The sequence below is a fragment of the Octodon degus genome, unplaced genomic scaffold, assembly GCF_000260255.1.
Source record: "Octodon degus isolate 3935 unplaced genomic scaffold, OctDeg1.0 scaffold00077, whole genome shotgun sequence".
Lineage (NCBI taxonomy): Eukaryota > Metazoa > Chordata > Mammalia > Rodentia > Octodontidae > Octodon > Octodon degus.
In genome coordinates, this window is record NW_004524653.1 from 244,803 (window position 1) to 263,786 (window position 18,984).

An 18,984-nucleotide genomic window follows, 5' to 3' on the forward strand; every position below is an offset into this window, starting at 1 on the left:
AGTGGATGACAGACAGATGACTTAATTACTTGTGTCTCATCACTAAGACAAAATGTCTGACACCCAAAGTTGAGGTAGGAAATGTTTATTTACCTCACAGTTTGTAGAGGTTTCAGTCTATAACTGTCTGGTTCCAAGGCAGTGTGGCACATAGCAGAGTGGCAGCTGTTCTGCACAGTAGAAGATAGCAAAAGCAAACAAGGGGAGGAGATGATCTTTTTTCTGTCCCTTATAGTGCAGCCCAATCTACTGGGAGTAGGGTGGTGTCAACCCACTCGGTGGACTGTTCCAGCACACACCCACACTTAATCCCAGCACCCTTAATCCTAGCATTTAGCCTGAATCAGTCACAAACTCTAGATTCAGCTACCTCTGAAAAAGCCTCATCCGAAAGTGCATGAAACTTTGGGGAATAGCTAGACACAAACCACAACAACACATTTGGTTTTAGGACTCAGCTCCTCTTTTCACTAGCACATGTCTCTTAACAAGCTAGTATATCTCCATGTTTCAGTTTCCTCATCTATTTAATGTGGATTTTAATAGTATTGACTTCAAAGGGATTCACTGATCATGAAATTAATAAATCACAAACTCCTTAAAACAGGTTTTGCACAATTTAAATGCTGTGTTACTGTTGGACTACATTAGTGACGCACACAAAGACAGCAGGAAGGGGTATAATATTGTAATTCTGATCAGTGCTAGAAAGGAGAGTTGGGGGTTGTGAGAACATTTTATAGGGTAGATGGGGAAGCCTGAAGAGGTTTGATCAAATCAGAGAAGAAAAAGAAGGCAAGGTAAAGAGCAGGTGCTCGAGTTCCCTGGGGTAAGAATGATAGTCCACTCTTGAGAACCGCAGTGCGAAGGCCAAGTGGCAAGCACAAGTCACGTGGCTAAAGCTAAAGCTCAGGGGTGGGTAGGAAGTGTGGAAGAAACGGACTGGGAAGTCAGCAGAGCGAGGCGAGGTCTCACCCTGGCCTAAGAACAGTGGAAAACCAGGAAGGGAAGTGAGGGTGGTGGTCATGTTCGTGTTTCCAGAAAGCTGGGATTCTCCAAATGGCAAATCCAAAGACTCAGAGCTCTTAAGAGACCATCTAGCAATAAGGAGGGTCACCCAGGGCTCTGTAGAGATGGGGACAGAGGCCCCAGGTGTGGGCTCGGAGATTACTGAGAGCCAAAGCCCAGGCCTCTGGCTCTTCAAACAAAGACTATACAAATATTCTGCCTGTTCTGCATTCTTAGACTTGCACAAGGTCTCATTTAAAATAAGGCCTCCAGGCTGTGGAGATAGCTCAGTGGTCTAAGTGACTGCCTGGCAAACCCAAGGACCTGAGTTCAATTCCTGGTGCCAAATGCCATGCCAGCCCCCCCCCTCCCCGCCGGGCCTGCCAATCGGGCCACCGAAACTGGGCATGGTGATGCACACCTGTAATCACAATGCTGCAGAGGCTGAAACAGGAGGATTGTTATGATTGAGCTGGGAAGTGAGATCCTGCACAAAATACATAAATTAAAAAACAAGGTCTCCTCTGCTGAGTAAAAGGGAAAGGAGAGGGGGCAGAAAACCACACCTAAGACAATCTGAGCACATCTTGCTGTAACAGGATCAGAACTGGGACCAGAGCTAAGAATAGGGGTATAGTGAAAACCACCACTAAATCAAGGCCAACATGGGAAAGGAAAAGACTCACATTAATATCACCATCATGAGACACTTGGACTCCGGCAAGTCCACCACCACCGGCCATCTGATCTACAAATGCGGTGGCATCAACAAATGAACCACTGAAAAATTTGAGAAGGAGGCTGCTGAGATGGGGAAGGGGTCCTTCAAGCATGCCTGGGTCTTGGACAAGCTGAAAGCCGAGCGTGAGCGTGGTATCACCACTGACATCTCCCTGGGGAAATTCAAGACCAGCAAGTATTATGTGACCATCACTGATGCCCTGAACACAGAGACTTCATCAAAAACGTGATTACAGGCACATCTCGGGCTGAACATGCTGTCCTGATTGTTGCTGCTGGTCTTGGTGAATTCAAAGCTGGTAACTCCAAGAACGGGCAGAACTGTGAGCGTGTCCTTCTGGCTTACACACTGGGTGTGAAACAACTAATTGTTGATGTTAACAAAATGGGGCCACCCTACAGCCAGAAGAGATATGAGGAAATTGTTGAGGAAGTCAGCACCTACATTAAGAAAATCGGCTACAACCCTGACACCGTAGCTTTTGTGCCAACTTCTGGTTGGAATGGTGACAACATGCTGGAGCCAAGTGCTAACACGCCTTGGTTCAAAGGATGGAAGGTCACTCATAAAGATGGTGACACCAGTGGAACCACACTGCTTGAAGCTTTGGATCGCATCCTTCTACCCACTTGCCCAACTGAGAAGCCTTCGCGGCTGCCCCTCCCGGATGTCTATAAAATCAGTGGTATTGGCACTGTCCCTGTGGGCCAAGTGGAGACTGGTGTTCTCAAATCTGGCATAGTGGTCACCTTTGTTCCAGTCAATGTCACAACTGAAGTTAAGTCTGTTGAAACACACCATGAAGCTTTGAGTGAAGCTCTTCCTGGGGACAATATGGGCTTCAACGTCAAGAACATGTCTGTCAAAGTTATCTGGTTTGGCAATCTTGCTGGTGACAGCAAAAATGACCCACAATGGAAGCAGCTGGTTTCACAGCTCAGGTGATTATCCTGAACCATCCTGGCCAGATCAGTGCTGGCCATGCCCCTGTCCTGGATTGTCACACAGCTCACATTGCTTGCAAGTTTGCTGAGCTGAAAGAAAAGATTGATCGCCAGTCTGGTAAGAAGCTGGAAGATGGGCCCAAGTTTTTGAAATCTAATAATGCTGCCATTGTTGACATGGCTCCAGGCAAGCCCATGTGTGTCAAGAGCTTCTCTGACTACCCACCTCTGGGTCATTTCGCTGTTCGTGATATGAGACAGACAGTTGCTATGGGTGTCATCAAAGCTGTGGACAAGAAGGCTGCTGGAGCTGGCAAGGTCACCAAGTCTGCCCAGAAAGCTCAGAAGGCCAAATGAATATTATCCCTGACACCTGCCACCCCAGTCTTAATCAGTGGTGAAGATCCAATTGGCCATTTAAGTTTAATAGTGAAAGACTGGTTAATGATAACAATGCATCATAAAATCTTCAGAAGGAAAGAAGAACGTTCTGTGGACCATTTTTCTTGTGTTTGTAAGTTATTAGTTTTTATAATCAATACTTTTTAATGGAAACAACTTGACCAAAAATCTGTCACAGAATTTTGAGACCCATCAAAACAAAGTTTAATGGAAAAAAAAAGAAAACCACTCCTAAGCCCACTGTCTATTATACATCTGGGGAAACCGAGGTCCTGTGTGATGTGACCGCTGCACAGTACGTGGCTGAGCCAGGGCTCTGGATCAGGCTTGTCCCTCCCTACACCATGCTGCACCTCAAGAACTGTTTGATTTCCTGGGTGTCAGGACAGAGTTCTTTTACTCTAGCCAATTAGTACAACTTAGCAGTTTCCACACTGTGAATTTATTACCTGGCACTTCTGCAGGCAGGAAGTCTGACGCACGTCTCACTGAGCTACAGTCAAGATGCTGAGCTGAGCTCCTGCAGGACGTAGAGCTCGAGTCCTTGGAGTTGTAGGACCAAGGTCCCCACTGCTCCCCGCTGCAGGCTGCGACCTCTCTCCTCATGTGGGCAGGGGCCCCATCTTAGATGAGCACCAAGGTGCAGGGGCTGCTTACCCACCTGACCCTTCTTTGGAATGTGCTTCTCTCTCAGAGCAGCCAGCAAACTTTCTGCCATTTTTAAAATAAATTTTAATGGCAGGAAAATATATTAAAATCTTGGCCACACTAAGTGTTTGAGGGCACAGTGCAGTTACACCAAGTACATGCACTCTACCACGCAAGCTGCCCCAGCCTCCAGCCCCAGAAGCTGCTGTCCATCTTCCCAGAGACATCTGTTCCTGACACATCAGCCCCTCTTTGTGCCCTCCCAACCCCCTGCACCCACCTCTCTGTTGCTCATATCGATGAACCCAGCTACTCTGGGTACCAGGTATAAATGGACTCCTACCCTATTGCCTTCTGTGTATGGCTAAGTTCACCTAATACACTGTCCACAGGTTCACCCTGCTGTAGCACGTGTCAGAATTTCCTTCCCATTTAAAGTGCAATCGCATCCTGCTGTAGCTCTGTACCGCATGGTGTTTGTCCATTCACCACTGGCAGTGGCTGGGTTGCTTCTGCCTCGAGCCACTCTGGCCTACAGTGTGCATGGTGTGAACCTGTGTGTGCATATCTTCATTCTGGGCCCTGCTTTCAGTTTGGGGCATGGAAGGATACATGTGCACATCTCCCAAAGTACAACTGCAGGACCCCATGTAATTTTGTTCTTTTTTGCAGAGGCACCAGACTATGCTCTACAACGGTAGCACCACTTCACATCCCCACTACAAGCGCACGGGGTGCTACATCCTCCACACCCTCACCCACAGGTGCTAGCTTTTGCTTGTTCTTTTGATGTGACTTGATTTTTGAGACAAGGTCTCATTATGTAGTGCAGGCTAGTCTTGGGCTCACTGTATAACCGGGCTAGTGTCAAAGGCAATCCTCTTGCCTCTGCCTCTGAGTGTGGGCTTATAGGTGTGTACCACCATGACCTGAAATTTTTTTTTTTTAATTTTCATTTCCTGAATAATTAGTGACATAAAAAGGGTTTCAAATTTAACAGACTTGTGTATACTTGTATCCACCTCATCCTGATACCTGGATAATCCAGACCCCTTTCCCACCTGAGATTTTCCATCAAGTCAGACCACCTCTGTCATGCAAGGGGACGTAGTTGTGGGTCCCAGGACAGGGCCATCATCCTGCCTTCCACAGCAAGGAGCTGAGGATGGTCCTGCAGAGCTCCCTGGAGAAGGCTGTCTTCTTCTTGGTCCTGGGACAGGTGTCGGGGGCCTGTCTAGGACCAGAGCACTCTGGCAATGTCTGCAAAATGCTCTTGTTACTGTCTTTTGTGCGTCCACATCTGTAGGAAGTGAATGCCGTAGGCCACCTGTCCTGGGCCTCCCCTCACAGTGCCCACCCCATCAGCAAGCCATGGCCGGGATGCTCCACTGCTCCTGTGCCCGGTATCGGGCAGGGGTGGAGGCCCTGGGGCGGGGGAGGCTCTGGGCTGTGCGTCCCGTATGTGCAAAGAAGGCTCTGAGTGCGGTTAGAGCAAGGGAGGGGAACGCAGGTTTCCAGGGGAGCGAATACGCTCTGGACCCGGAAGTTCAGTTGTGAGGAAAGGCTGTGCGACTGTAGAAGAGCAAGGATTTGGTGGCCAAGACACAGCGGGAGCCACGGGGCTTAGGAGCGGACTAGGCCAAGGCCCTGGGGCCAGCAGGGGCTCAGCTGTTGCAGACCTGAGCCGTGGTGAGGTGGCTGAGGGACACTGAGCAGGAGCCGAGAAGCCAAGAAGCCGGTGGACCCCATCCAGTTCCGGAAGCATCTGCGTCGTTAAGCCCTCTCAAGAAGGGATGGCTCTCGTTCCTGGCCACAGCTGAGACCCGGTGAGCGTGCGGTCCCAGCACTCAGAGGTATCAAACAAGTGCAGCGCGACACCTTAGTAAGAAGCGCGGCCATCAGTTTATTATTCCAGGGGAGGGGGAGACGTGCAGCGTCTTGGAGAGGAAGGTAAGTGGGGTGACCCTTGGGAACCTCCGCCCTCTCTCCCCAGCCCTGCGCGTCCCCCACCAACCTCCCCCGTCCCAGCTTGTCCCCTTGGCACCAAAGGGCTTCCTTGTGAGCTGTGCCACAGCGCGAATCTCCCGATGGCCGTTTCCTCTTCTCCGGGAGGCCGGCAGGATGAAGCGGCTCCTCCCCACAGCGAAAGCCGTGCCAAACAGATTCACTTCAGATGCATCTGCTGTAGATTAAACATTTGGAAAAGCCATTTTATAAATATTTCTTCCCGCAACCACATCCCCATATGGCTGCGCGCTCCGGCCTCGTTCTGAGGCTGCCGGCGCCTGACACATATGCATCTAATGTATGTGGCAGCCCAGACTTCTGTCCCGGCCGTCGCGGAGCACTCCAGAGCGACTCCTAATCTGCTTTGGGGAACGTTATCAGACTCCTGGGGGCGAGCAAGGCACGTGCAGAGCACTGCAGGTGGTGTGGGGCGCAGGGCCAGTGAGCAGGTGACCCCCTCTTAGTCTTTTCAGCCAGCCAGCCACTGCCCCTGGCCTCTGCTCAGCGCTGAGCTGGACCCAAGGACTTCCAGGAAGCGGGATCTTTCTAGGGCAGCTCCCAGTGATGGTCCCAATGGCCTCCCTGTTTATGGGCACTCCTGTTTTGGAGTGTAGCTCCGGTCCAGGTAGGGAACATGGGTCAATGGAGCACGGCCAGGAGTGGGACAGATAGCACAAAGGTCCTGGTCGCACCAAGCACAGTGGACCGCGTGTGCCTTCCAAGTCCTCAGAACTGTTTGCAGTGATCGATGTCACCAGTATGTCCAGCCTCATGGTCTTTTCTGCCATCCCAAAGCCTGGTCATGTGGGCCATGTGCAGGAAGGGTCTGGGGGCTACGAGCACCAGAGACTGAGGCTGGCTGCCAGAGCAGAGAGCAAGGAGGGGTGTGTGGAGGCCACGGGGGGGGGGGCAGGGGGCTGGGTGAACAGGCAGGCTAGGGCCGGGACCTGGAGCTCTTGGCATCGGGGAACAATGACAGACTCATCTGATCTTGCAGGAATAAAGGACTGTTGACCTTTTAAATTTTTAAAACGCATTTATTTATTTATTTGTTTATTTGTCAGTGGCACTGGGGATTGAATCCATGACCTTTGCCTGACCCTTCCATTTTTGAAGTTATTTTAATTTATAAAACTGGGTGTCACTAACTCCATAAGTTGACTGGGCAGGACTTGAACTGGGGATCCTCCTGTCTCAGCCTCCCAGGGGACTGGGAGAGCACAGCCACATGCTACCACAGCCATTCAGTCATGCCACAGAAGCCCAGGAGATGGAAGGAAGAACACTGTGCCTCGTGGCTGATCCCTCTCCACCTAGCCACACCCCTCCAGAGCCCTAAGAAAACCAGCTGAGGGCCACATGCGCACTCTTTCTTGTCCTCTGATGACAGCTGGGTTATGCCAAAATGAACTTGCATAGTCCCAAGGGCAGGAGCCGCTTCCATGGCAGGGACCCTGAGCCTCTTGGCTATGTCCCAGCCTGCGCTGTCCCCGGCTACCCTGCTGTGTCTCTAGACCTGTCTGCACTTGCATTTCAATTCTCTTTTTCCAGAAAGATCCTCAGTCCCCTACTGGTGATGGGGCTGAGGCCCTGGCTGCTGAAGGAGCTGGAGTAGAGACATCCGTGAGCCACCAGAGGTACAAGGTCTAGGAGCCACATGGGCTCTGGCCAGGTGGGAGCACACTGCAGGGCAGAGTGCCTGGCACCTCCCCCTGCCTTGCATCTGCCCGGCTGGCCCAACAGGCTCAGAGACACTGAAAGTCCTGTGAGAATCTCAGGTGATGCGGTTGGCGAGCGGGCAATTTGCACTACAGGTCTGCCGTAGAGTGGTTAATGAGGAGACACCCGGGACCAGAATTTTGAATTTTATTTAATTCTAATTAATTTAATTTGTGGCTAGTGGCTTGTGCATCTGAGAGTGCAGGTCTAGAAAGGACGATAGATAAATGATGTAATTACCTCTTCGATCACTGCAGCCTGCACATTCCCTCCCAGGCATGGTGACGAAGGAAAGTGTGGTTTTGGCTGAGACTTGAGGGTGGCTCTGAGAGGGTGGGGCAGGAGCTGGGTGAGGACCTGCCAGGCTGTGGGACAGTATGTGTTAAGCTTGGAGCTGTGAAGGTTTGCACTTGGGGAGACGGAAGCAGCCCACTTAGACAGCAGGAGAGAGGAGACCAGAAACAGCAAGGTGAGCAGGGATTGGATCTCAGCAGCCTTTTGATGTGACCCCATCATACAGACAGAGAGGTACATTAGGGAGTAATGTGCCCCTGAGAAACCACAGCTCAGAGGTGGAGAAGGACTCACACATGGGTTTGTGGGCCATCCAAAGCCCTTGGTCACTTCAGGAGCCACAGCAGAGCCTGGGAAGCAGGGGTGACATCCACAGCCCCAAGGAAGGGCTCAGTGCAAGGTGCAGGTTGTGGGGATGTCCAGGGATGGTAGCCTCCTCTGTCCAGTCAGCTCCACAGCAGCCAGGCTACACCAGGCTTCGGAGTCCAAGACCAAGGTCCAAATCCATTACCTAGCTCCTTTCTGTTTCTGATCCTTGGCTAAAAATGGGTGGAAGCACCTAAGAAGGGTTGAAAATTCTCAAAACATGGAGCCCAGGGGTCCCTGGAGTGCCCAGAAGGGCCTCAGGGTGAGAACTACTTCCATGGCAATACTAGGCCATGAAGCCTGTAGAGCCCCTTCTTTCTCCAGCAGCGCATGGCAAGCGAGGGTGCTGTTGCTGCCCTGCTGACAGGGCACACATGCCTGTGAGCCCTGTGTTTGGAAGAAGCATCGACTTTCATTTCTAACACAGCAGTATTGGTAGCTAAAACTGGTATGGGCAAAGCCTTAGGGTATTCCATAACTTTTAAGGAGTCGCCAGCCCAGCTTGAGAAGTCCTGGTGTCACACTTATTCCCAGGATGTAGGGAGCACCCCCACACCATATTGTTGGGCAGCATCCATTTCACAGAGGAGGGCAACATGGCCCATTTCTGACAGTTGTGGTCCTGGGGTTGCAAGCAACACAGCATAAACCACCTTAGCCATGAGGATTTCTGCAATTCTCATGAAGCTGGGAAGTCAGTTCAATCAAGAAGGGGATGAACAGGGTGACATGCGAGGCCCAGAGTGCAGACACTGGGGCAAGGCTGGCTAAGGAGGCCACTTTCTGTAAAGCTACTTTGGGTGTGGCCACCAGACAGAGTCATTAGGGAGAGAGCCCTGCTCACCACGTGACCAGTCCAGAGAGATTCTGCCTTGGAACCTGGATCTAAAGCAGAGGGACACCTAGAATGACTTCAGGACACCAGGAGACTGAGGGTCCCTTCTGCCCACAAGCCCTGGAGAGCAAAATTCCCCACCCCCACCGCCTGGCTCGCTGGGGCTGCCATTCAAGTGACCTCTCTCCCAAAACATCGTTCAGTAGAGGAAAAGAAGCCGGATTTGTCTGCATGTTCAAACTCATACATCCACGTTCCCTTCTCCAGTGTCCCCAAACAAGCAACATAAACAAGCCTCAGCCCTGGCGCCCTTCAGACCCTGAACCACACCAGTGTTTGTAGAGGGCCGTGAGCACACGGCCTCCCACCCACGAGGAAATACTTCACCAGGTTTTATTGGAGAAATTGCCTGTCAGATATGATTATTTGTTTGGAGTTCTGTATATCCAGTTGTGCCGTGCTGACACGCTGCCGCACACAGTTTATAGGTGTACGCTAGGGGCTGCCCCATTAAACACCCCTACACACACTTGGTTCAGAACAGCAACAACAACCACCTTGTTTACTGTTCACATAAACAATCACATGGTCTTTCCTCCCTGGGGACTGCCTGGGTTTGGCAGCAGGGCCAGCACCCTCGCTGCCCATGGCTACCACCGCAGCGTCCCCTCAGGAGGCGACCAGAAGACAGAAGGTCCTGTAGCCCTGCAGAATCACAGCAAGCAAGATGAATTCTGACCAAACAACCCTGAAGAGACATCCTCCTGGCTGGGCTGGGCTGGGCTGCTGTTTCAGACAGGGTTCTGACAGGCAGAATTACAAGGTTGAAGAACTCCATCCATCCACCAGCCAGCCCGCGAGTGACGAGCTCTCTCTGAGCATGCGCAGGAAAGGGCTGCTGCACTTGGGTTTTGTGGGCTAGGCAGACCTGTTGGTCGGAGCTGAGGGTCTCCTCAGTGCCCCCGATTGCAGCCTGGGCTCTTCCCTTGCTGGATGAGGGTCTTGCCAGGACTGGGAGGTCCCAATACCCATGTCTGGTTGTAAATAGTTGATAAAGCTGACGCGCGCACCCCTCCCTAGCTCAACATTGCCTTTGGGCGCTAGTGAACCCAGGACGTGGGTGTGTTTTGATCCTGGCATAGAGGCACTCATCTGCCTGAATACATTTCACCCCTCCCTTGATAGACTCGTTGGCCAGGCTGTGAACATAGCTGAGGTCACCGCAGGCCCTTCCCCAAGCCCTGGAGCGTGGTTTGCACTTTCTTAGTGCCAAACCGTGGGACAGAGTCAGCCTCAACTCTCCCCAGCCTTGGGGGACCCCAGCTCCAGGCCTGTGCTCAACAAGGGTGCAGCCTGTTTGCCCATCTAATGGCGAGTAAGAAGGAGTCCTAGCAACGAAGGATGAAGAGGACCGTCTGTGATTTCTCAGAGCAGGGCACAGCTGCTAACATTCTTCACTGAAGCCGGAAACTGAACAGGAAATGACAGGGAGGGCCATACTCGCAGCATCCAAGCATTTTCAAGATTCCAGCTTGTGATGACCAGGGGAAGATGTGTAGGGTGCAGCATGAGAGCCCTCAGCCACAGCACCCCAACCTGCTCCTGCCCGCTTCCTGGATCTCACATCCCCCGGGCCTTGGTTCCGTGTCTCCAGTCCTGAAACCTCAGGGAGGGAGGCCGCAGATGGCGTTTGCACACACACTGCACTGCCTCCCCAGCCAGCCTGGTGCTGGGCTCTTCTGCTGCATAGACGGACATGCGCCAGGCCCAGCTGTAGAGAGTCCTGCAGCCTGGGCTGTGGCTCCTATGAAGAGGGGTCACTGACTCTCACTAAGCAGGGACTGGGTGTGGGGAAGGGCATCCCAGAGTCCCCCAAACCCTCTACTCCTGTTTCCCAGCAATCTTAATCTTCCTGCAGGGAACGCCCCCACTCCACTTTCTAGGGTGAGACAAAGCACCTCCAACCCTAGGCCCAAAGTCTGACCCAATTCGCTTCTCTCCCTGACGTTTCCTCCCTATAGCTACTAAGCAAGACCACTTCCAGGAGAGTGCTGTGGCCCTGTAGGAGATTGCTAATGCACCTTCAGAATTGCTCTTTATTTTTATTTTGCTAAAATTCTTTGCAGAAACAGGAGAAACCAGCTAAAGGTCACCGACTGATTCTTTCACACAACCTACAGCAAACTTTGTCATTAGAATACTGAATTCTCTGGCTCCGCTACTTTCCTTTCTGGATGTGGGACCATGGCCTTGAACCAGAGGCATCAGGAATGTGCCCAGCATCTTTCCCTGGTGATTGCATGATCCGTGGGGCCCCATAGTGCATTCCTGTAATGCCAGCATTCTGGAGGCCAACGCAGAAGGAGAGAAAGCTTGAGCCCAGCCGTGGCAACTGAGGGATTTAGTAAGACCACGAAATTAAACAACAGCAACAACAAAAATTAAGGAAGCCGCTAGGGATATAGCTCAGGGTGAAGACCCTGGATTCAATCCCCAATACTGAGGGGGTAAAAAAGTGCTCTATGTCCTTGAACCAAGTGTGTGCAAATATGTGTGGTTCACTCTGAGAAGGCTTAGGAAAGTACAGCTTGAGTGAAACACACTCAGGTTTTGACCCTTGCTCACACTTTCCTAGGTAAACATGTAGAGTCCCTACTAAAAGCCCCATGTCTCTTGGCTCCAGGAGAACGCTGCTTGCCAGTGGTTGCAGCGCTCTCCTCCCTCATGGCTCTCACCCATGGCATTCATCCACCCCTGCACGCCCAGAGGCCGATCTCCCCTGGTCCGAGCGCCTCAGGGTGTAGGACTTCGGATTTCTGTGCCCAGGTGCAGCGGAGTGGCTCAACTTGCAAGAAATGGACATTGACAAGAAGAAAAAGAAAGGCTTCATGGAGCTTCTGCATCAAGCTGTGCCTGAAGGGTTTACACTGAAATGAGTTGGCTTGCTGTCCCCTGCTGCGGAGAAGTCCTGATGGACACAGGGGACCGCGGTGATTTTCCTGGAAGACCTCCAGAGAAGTTGGTCTTGCAAACAATGGAGACTTAGTAAGACAAGGGAGTCCAAGCAGAGGAGGACCGAAGGCAAGTGTGGACCGGGAAAGTCGAGCGTGCATGGGGCTCCCCACCCCTATTTACATGGTGTCCTTTGTGGCTCGGTACAGCTGATACTCCACAGAATCAAGGAGCAGTGGGCCTTCAGTGGAGCATGGAATATGAGCTGAGGAACAGGTGAGGTGCAGCTACACAGATAGGTTGGGAACCCTGGGCATCTCGATAGCTCCCCACATTTTATCTCTGAGAATAGTACGGCTAATGGGCTCACCACAGGGAGCTACGTAGCACCCCACTGGTTTCTTCCAGAAATCTGCCTGGGATCCGGGATCTGCCCAGTCGATCTACCCCTCCCTGGTCTGTACATCTTCCTTTCAGGAAAAAAAAAAAAAAAAATCTCACTGTGAATCAATAATGAAATCATCACCAGACTTACAAATCCAAAAGCAACTCCAAGTCAGCTCGCTGGTGCCAGGAGCCAAGGGGAGAATCACTTCTTGACTCTTTTTGTGGCTTTGGAAATGGCCCAAGACGGTCCCGTCCATCGGATGTCAGGAAAGAATTATGATCTAGGCACCAAAAGGCTAAAATTGCAGGGACTGCTCCATGATCTAATCGCTCTCCACCAGGACCACGCTTGAGCTCCTTTGAAATGCTAATGTTTTCGGATCCAGACTCCGCGTTTCAATACCTCAGATGGCACAGTAAATTCTGATGTCAGGGCCTATTGATTTTACAATTTCCTCTGTCCCCGCCCCCACCTCCAACAGCTGCCTTTGATTTTATTTATGAAAGGCTCAACCTCAGCAGGCCACTGGGCTCAGGGTCTACCACTTCCTCATATCAGGAGGCTCCAGGCCCACTTGCTGGCCAAAGGGCTAGGACAGACATGGCCCTTGCCGGCCACCGTCACCTCCGCAGCTTTTAGGGGGAGCAGAAGTGATTCTGTTCACAGGGATTTGAGCAAGAAGACTTGATGTCCCCTTCTTCATTGGGAAGAGCCAAGCATGAGCTGAAACCCAGCAAGCCTTGGGAGCTCCCAGGGGCTGAGGTTTGCAGCACAGTGGCCAGGGTAGGTGAGGATGGACTCCCCATGTTGAGCCTAGGTCTCTTGTTCTGTGCCAGGATGTGCACCCACTGCCCCATTTGACTCTTGGCACGGCCCCTCCAGGCAGATTCACCACCTCTCATTTACAGAGGAAGAAACCAAGGCACAGAGAGCAGCACTAGCAGCTGCCCTGAATTTGCCCCTACTTTGCTCCACCTCCAGGGCCTCTGTTCTCAGGAACTGTGTTTTAGGTCACTCTTAACTTGTCGCCTGGACCTTTGGAGTTGCCTGGCGCAGGTCGACCTCTGCTTCCTCTCTCTTGTTCCTTGCGGGTCTCCTGCTGGCTTCCCCAAACTGTCTCTCTGCTCCCCTCTGTGAGCCGTGTCCCCTTTTCCCTGGGATAACAAAGCAGCCAAGGAGAGTTTCTTTGTGTCCTTGTCACTAAGACCTCCTGTCCCCATTCCCACCTGAGGTCTAGCCCTCTCCTCAGATAGTAGTTATTGTCTCCAGACCATTACAAGTCCTCCTGTGCTGGCTCACCTCCATAGGGTCAGAAATCCTCTAATGCTTTTTCTGCTAATTCAGAAAAGATCTTTTGAACTACTTGCATGGATGTCTGAGCATCAGTTCCCAGTATCCTACAGCACCTCTGCTCTTCTGCGTGGCCACCAAGGGACTCAGAGTCCTTAAGATTGACCAAACTCTATGGCAATCGGTAGGGGCCCACACAGAGCTGGAGAATTTCTCGGTAAGAAAAAGCCACACATTTGAGGTCAGAAGTCTTGTGAGCAGAGAAATGGTGTCCCTGGTAACTGCTACGGAAGATGACCTTCTATTTCTTTGGCATTGGAAGCCTGCAAAACTGATCTGTATATGCTACATATCTATGTTTTAAGATCTTACCAACCCAAACATACTCTCTCAAGTGGGGAAGCAAGCAGAAACAACAAATGCAGTTCATTCCACAGAACCAAATTTGCTCCAGTTGTTGAAGTCTGAACAAGGCCGCTGGACGGTGTCCAGGCCACTGCTCTGGTCGAGATTTTGGACCACCGCTTTGTAGGAGGGCACAGTGCGCACGTTAGGGAAGGATCCTCGGGTCTCTGTATTACTGATTAACAACCGCACGTGGATCTGCAGAGGTTTCAAGACACAAAGTTAAGGAAAGAAAGCAACCAGAGACTAGGTAAGAGGCATGACCACAAGGCGTGTGGCTGCTAGGGATGGACAGAGACGCACCCTGGGACTGACAGCGTAGCAGCCACTCTGAGACCTCAGAGATCACGGGGAGCTCATCACTGCAGGAGAGCCGCAGAGGACTCCTTGGAAGCAGGCATGGGAAGAGTAGGAGCCCACCGGAGATAAGAGGGAGCTCGTGCCCGAGGCAGGGACCAAAGTTCACACTGAGTAAGCAAAGCCTTCAGGAAGACTGGGGTGATCCTGCGGGATGGGTGGCAGGGCCAGCTGGATTCTTCTCTGCACAGCTACTGGGACCAGCTCCACGGGGCCGCAGGCCACCAATGGCACTCAGCAGAGTGCAAACATGTGCAAGTTTGTGTTCCAGAACTAACTCCCGGATTCCCTTGGGAGACACTTGTGACCATCTCCCCTCGTGATCCAGTCTCCCAGGGATACCTAGGTTCATAGGCAGAGGGAGAAGATTGCTACAGGAACCCCTATCCTTCCAACTCCAAAGCCAGTACTGCAGAAAGCACCTCCTTCGTGGGATCCCCAGAGGTTCACTCTGACTATGCCAGCCTGAACTGCAAGGCCCCAGAAAGTGTGACCACTGATGTTGGTCAGGCAAGAAGACCCACAGAGACATGAGAGTGGGCAGTGCAGAGAGGTATGTCCCTCAAACACAGTCCAGGGCTGTCACTCAAAGCAGTAGGGATGGATGCTGGGGAGGGAAGGTCCAGCTCTCCACTCCCGCAGGGCTGGAGCGGCTCTGGCCCCGCACAGGGAGAACACAAGTGAGCCACAGGTCCCATCTGCAGTGCAATGGGATCTCAGCCTGGGACAGGACTGCTGAGTGCTTGGCTGTGTCCCAGGGGTCACATCCAGGGGCTGGGAGAAGCTGCCAAGGGGCAAAACCTATTAAAAAAATGATTCCTCTTGAAATAAATGAACCACTCTGTGCTCCCTTTTCTTGAAACCCCTTGCAGCTGCTGCATCTTACCTGCAGACTGGGGGTCTCTGCCTCCCTCAGAATCCCCTTCTCTCACTCATGTTCCTGAGGGGAGCAGAGGGGTTCCCCAGGTCCCCAGCACACCATTCTCGAACTCTCCTTGGGGCCTCCTGTGGGGAGGCAGGGCAGGAGGGACTGTTGCCAAGAGGCGGGGGTGATGGGCAAACTCCAGGGAGTTATGTCATCTCAAAGCCTTCATTTCCTCATCTGTAAAATGGAACTGTTAATGGTAAAACATACGGTAACACTTCCAAAGAGTCAATGCGCTTACTGCGATTAGTTGAATTCCAGGACTGAAGTGTGGCACTTAGCCTCCCATGGTCAGCTTCTCTGGAATCCTCACCAAGATGGGCCTACGCTGAGAGCTTCTCGGATTCCTAAGGTTGGCCCCCGGCTGTGTCTATAGCCTTCAGCCCCTGAAGGTCCCCCTCTGGGGTTACAGCACCCAAGAAAGTCACAGCCTTCAGGTCTGCTGTGCAGTGAGAATGGGAAGTGGCCACAAAGACTCAACAGGGGATGGAGGGAGACCCAGGGGCATGGGCTTGCCTGGCCTCGGCATCTGGCTGCCCAGTAGCAGCCACAGCCAGGGCCCATGGCTTAGCCCAAAGCAGCTAGGCCTCCTGAACCTGGATTTGGGGTCCAAGGGCTCTGGTGCTGCAGAACACAGAGAGGGCATGAAGGGTCAGTCTTGTGCTCTTTTGAGGCTGGCACTGGAAGCAGAAAAGAATGCCCTTTGTTGCTCTTAGGCTCTTAGGTGATGCAACGGTGACTGGTGAGCCAGTGCTACCCCCAGCCCCGCTCCTCAGGGAGGAAATGCCTAGGCCCCTCCTGGCCTTTGCCCCTCTGTGCACCCAACTGGCTTCTGCAGCCAACTTCTGACCATTGCCATCGGAACCCTTGGGAGACCTCTGGGTCTGAACAAAGCTGGGAGTCATGCATGGCCCTGCTGCTGACGCAAGAAGTGCTTGGGCCTGCCTGATGGCGTGGGCAAGTCTGACAGCCCATCACAGAGAAATATGAATTACAAACTGGTATAGTGACCTTGGAAATAGTAGGGAGGCTCCTCAAAAGCCAAGAACAGAGCTCACCTTGCGCCCAGTTCCTCGGGCCACACCCAAAGCAATTCATGCCTCCAGGACGCAGGGACACCCACACACCTGTGTTTATTTCAGCACAGCTCACAGTTACCACGTCATAGAGCCCACCTAGACGCTCAACAACAGATATGTGGGTAGAGGAGATGTGACACACACGCACAACAGAGAACCGCTCAGCCCCAGAAGGTGGCAGTTCTGTCATCAGCAAAAAAACGATGGAGCTGGAGATCGAGGCATCGGGCGCAGCAAGCCAGACTCAGACATCGCACGCTCCCCCTGACGCGTGGGACCTGAGAAACAGGACACGAAAGCAGAAAGGAAAGCTGTTATCAGACGCATGGAAGGGCGCACAGAGGAAGGGGCGGGCAATAGGGGAAATGTGTACGAGCAATGTCTACTGCTCGCATTGAACCCCCCAAGACAATGGGAAATGGGAGGGCAGGAAAGGGAAGTGGCCTGGAGGGACACAAAGGGTATGCGTGTGTGAATCTGCTGCTCATCTGTGTAACCAATTTTAAAATGATGCGGCAGGGAGGGACTCCCATTGTGTGGATAGGAGAGGGCGAAAGGCGACACCACACTGCGGCTCCTGAGGTCAGGCTGAGCTGGGCTCCACGGGGCTCCTTCTATCCTCTGCTCCTGCCACCCCCTGCCCTGCCTGCCTGCCTGCCTGCCTGCCTGCACTCTCATCCTGGGGTCTGTGTGGGCCACCCCCCAGCCTCTGCCACACACACAGGTTAGGCCCCCAGCCCACATCCACACAGAGAGCTGGTACACGCAGGTCTGCATCCCACAGTTCAGCCCAAGGCCCTGCTCCAAACGCTCCTGCCTGCAGGCCTTGGTGTACAGTCTGTGACAACAGAGGGAGAGCCAGAGGGACTATTCCTGAAGACCCCAGGGTCTGCACAGGTGGCTGCACCTGCAGGTGCACCTGGGGAAGGTGCTCATGGGGAAGGTCGCCGGCTGCAGCCGCTCCATGGAAGGAGCTGCCGACAGGTCAAGTCCCGGCCTCATCTGTCAGTTAGACAACCCGAGGAGTCGCGCAGCCCAACTCCACTCCGCCTGGCACCTGCACAGCAGTGTGGAAACACTGGCCTCCCCTCCAAGTCAGAGCCGTGAAGAGCACAGGTCCAGGGCAAGTGGGATCTGCACGGTCATTGTGCACCTGCTTAGGGATGGGATGCTGAGTGAGTAGGGGCCCTGCTGTCTTCCATGGAGTCTTGTCTCTTCCCCGGGGACCCTGGAGCCCTCGCCGCTGTTCTGCCCTCTATCCAGTCCCAAACCCAAGGAGCACAGAGTGACAGGCACAGAAGGAGGATAGATACAGATGATAAAATTAAGGCTCATGCATCATTAGAGAATGAACACAGGAAGATAGGCAGGCAGGAAGAGAGGGATCTAGACAGAATGCAGGAACTATTTCTTACATTGAGAATGCAAATCAAATAATGAATTGAAGTTTGCTCATGTTTCTGCTGGTGTGTGTGTGTGTGTGTGTGTGCGTGTGCGTGTGCGTGTGTGTGTGAGTGTGTGTTTCCTTTTCATTAGTACTGTGCTTCTGCTCGGTCCAGAAAATCATAGAAATAAACATTTCCTGGTAATAGCAGCTAGCTTGGGCCACCTTTGCTTCCCGCCCATGCAGGCAGATGTGCAGCCGAGGATCACAGTGTCAGGAAGACGGCTGGAGGGAAGAGATGTGGCCTCCCTCGGTCAGCTAATGGCGATAATTACACATAGTAAACAGTCTCCAGCATAATTAAGGCTGGAGGCCAGGGCTGCTGCGGGCACCTCACTGAGCCCAGCATCTTCAGGCAGTGGGGCTGGAGGCTGAGATCCCCCAGGAGACAGCCAAGCGCCCACTATGGCCCTGGGAATGGGCTCTGGCTTCTCCTGGGGCGATACCTGCCTTCCAGAGGGAGCTGCGATTGCACCAGGTACCTGGCTGAGCGGAGGGGATGGGCTCTGTAGCCAGAACTTATGTCTAGAAACAAAGCAACCAGAGCCTCAGGTTGTGCAGGAAACCTCATCCACGAAGAGGTAGTTTTTTTTTTTTTGGGGGGGGGCGGTTGGTGGTACCAGGGATCAAACTCAGGACCTTACACTTCCCAGGCAAGCACTTATTCCACTGAGCTATCTCCCTGGCCCTGAATGGAGGGAGTAGCCATTCCTTGGGTGCTAAAGACTCACTGTGTCTCAGACCAAATTAACCTCTCTTCTCTTTCCCATCAGCTGCTGCAATGGCAGCTTCCCAAGCCCACCTCAGCTCACGTTCCAAACTTCGGCATCTTCCCTGAAACCTTCTTCTCTCATCTCTGACATCCACTCGTTTATGCTTTAGATCTCAAACATCCCCCCCCCGACATCTCACGCTCCTGGGGGTGCTGCGCTCATCAGCAGACTCACCTACAATGTGTAGCTGAGTGTGGTCTTGGGGGCGGGGCCTGGCTGGAGGTGGATCTCTGGGGGTTTGAACCTATATTTCGCATATTTTGGATTCTTGTTCCCGCCTCCTTCCTTTGCACTCGGCTTGCTGGCTGCCGTGGACGACCAGCTGTTCCACATCTGGGCCTTTTCACCCAGCTGTTTCCACCTGCAGCTGGGCAGCCATGGACTGAGCCCCCTAGAAACTGGGCCA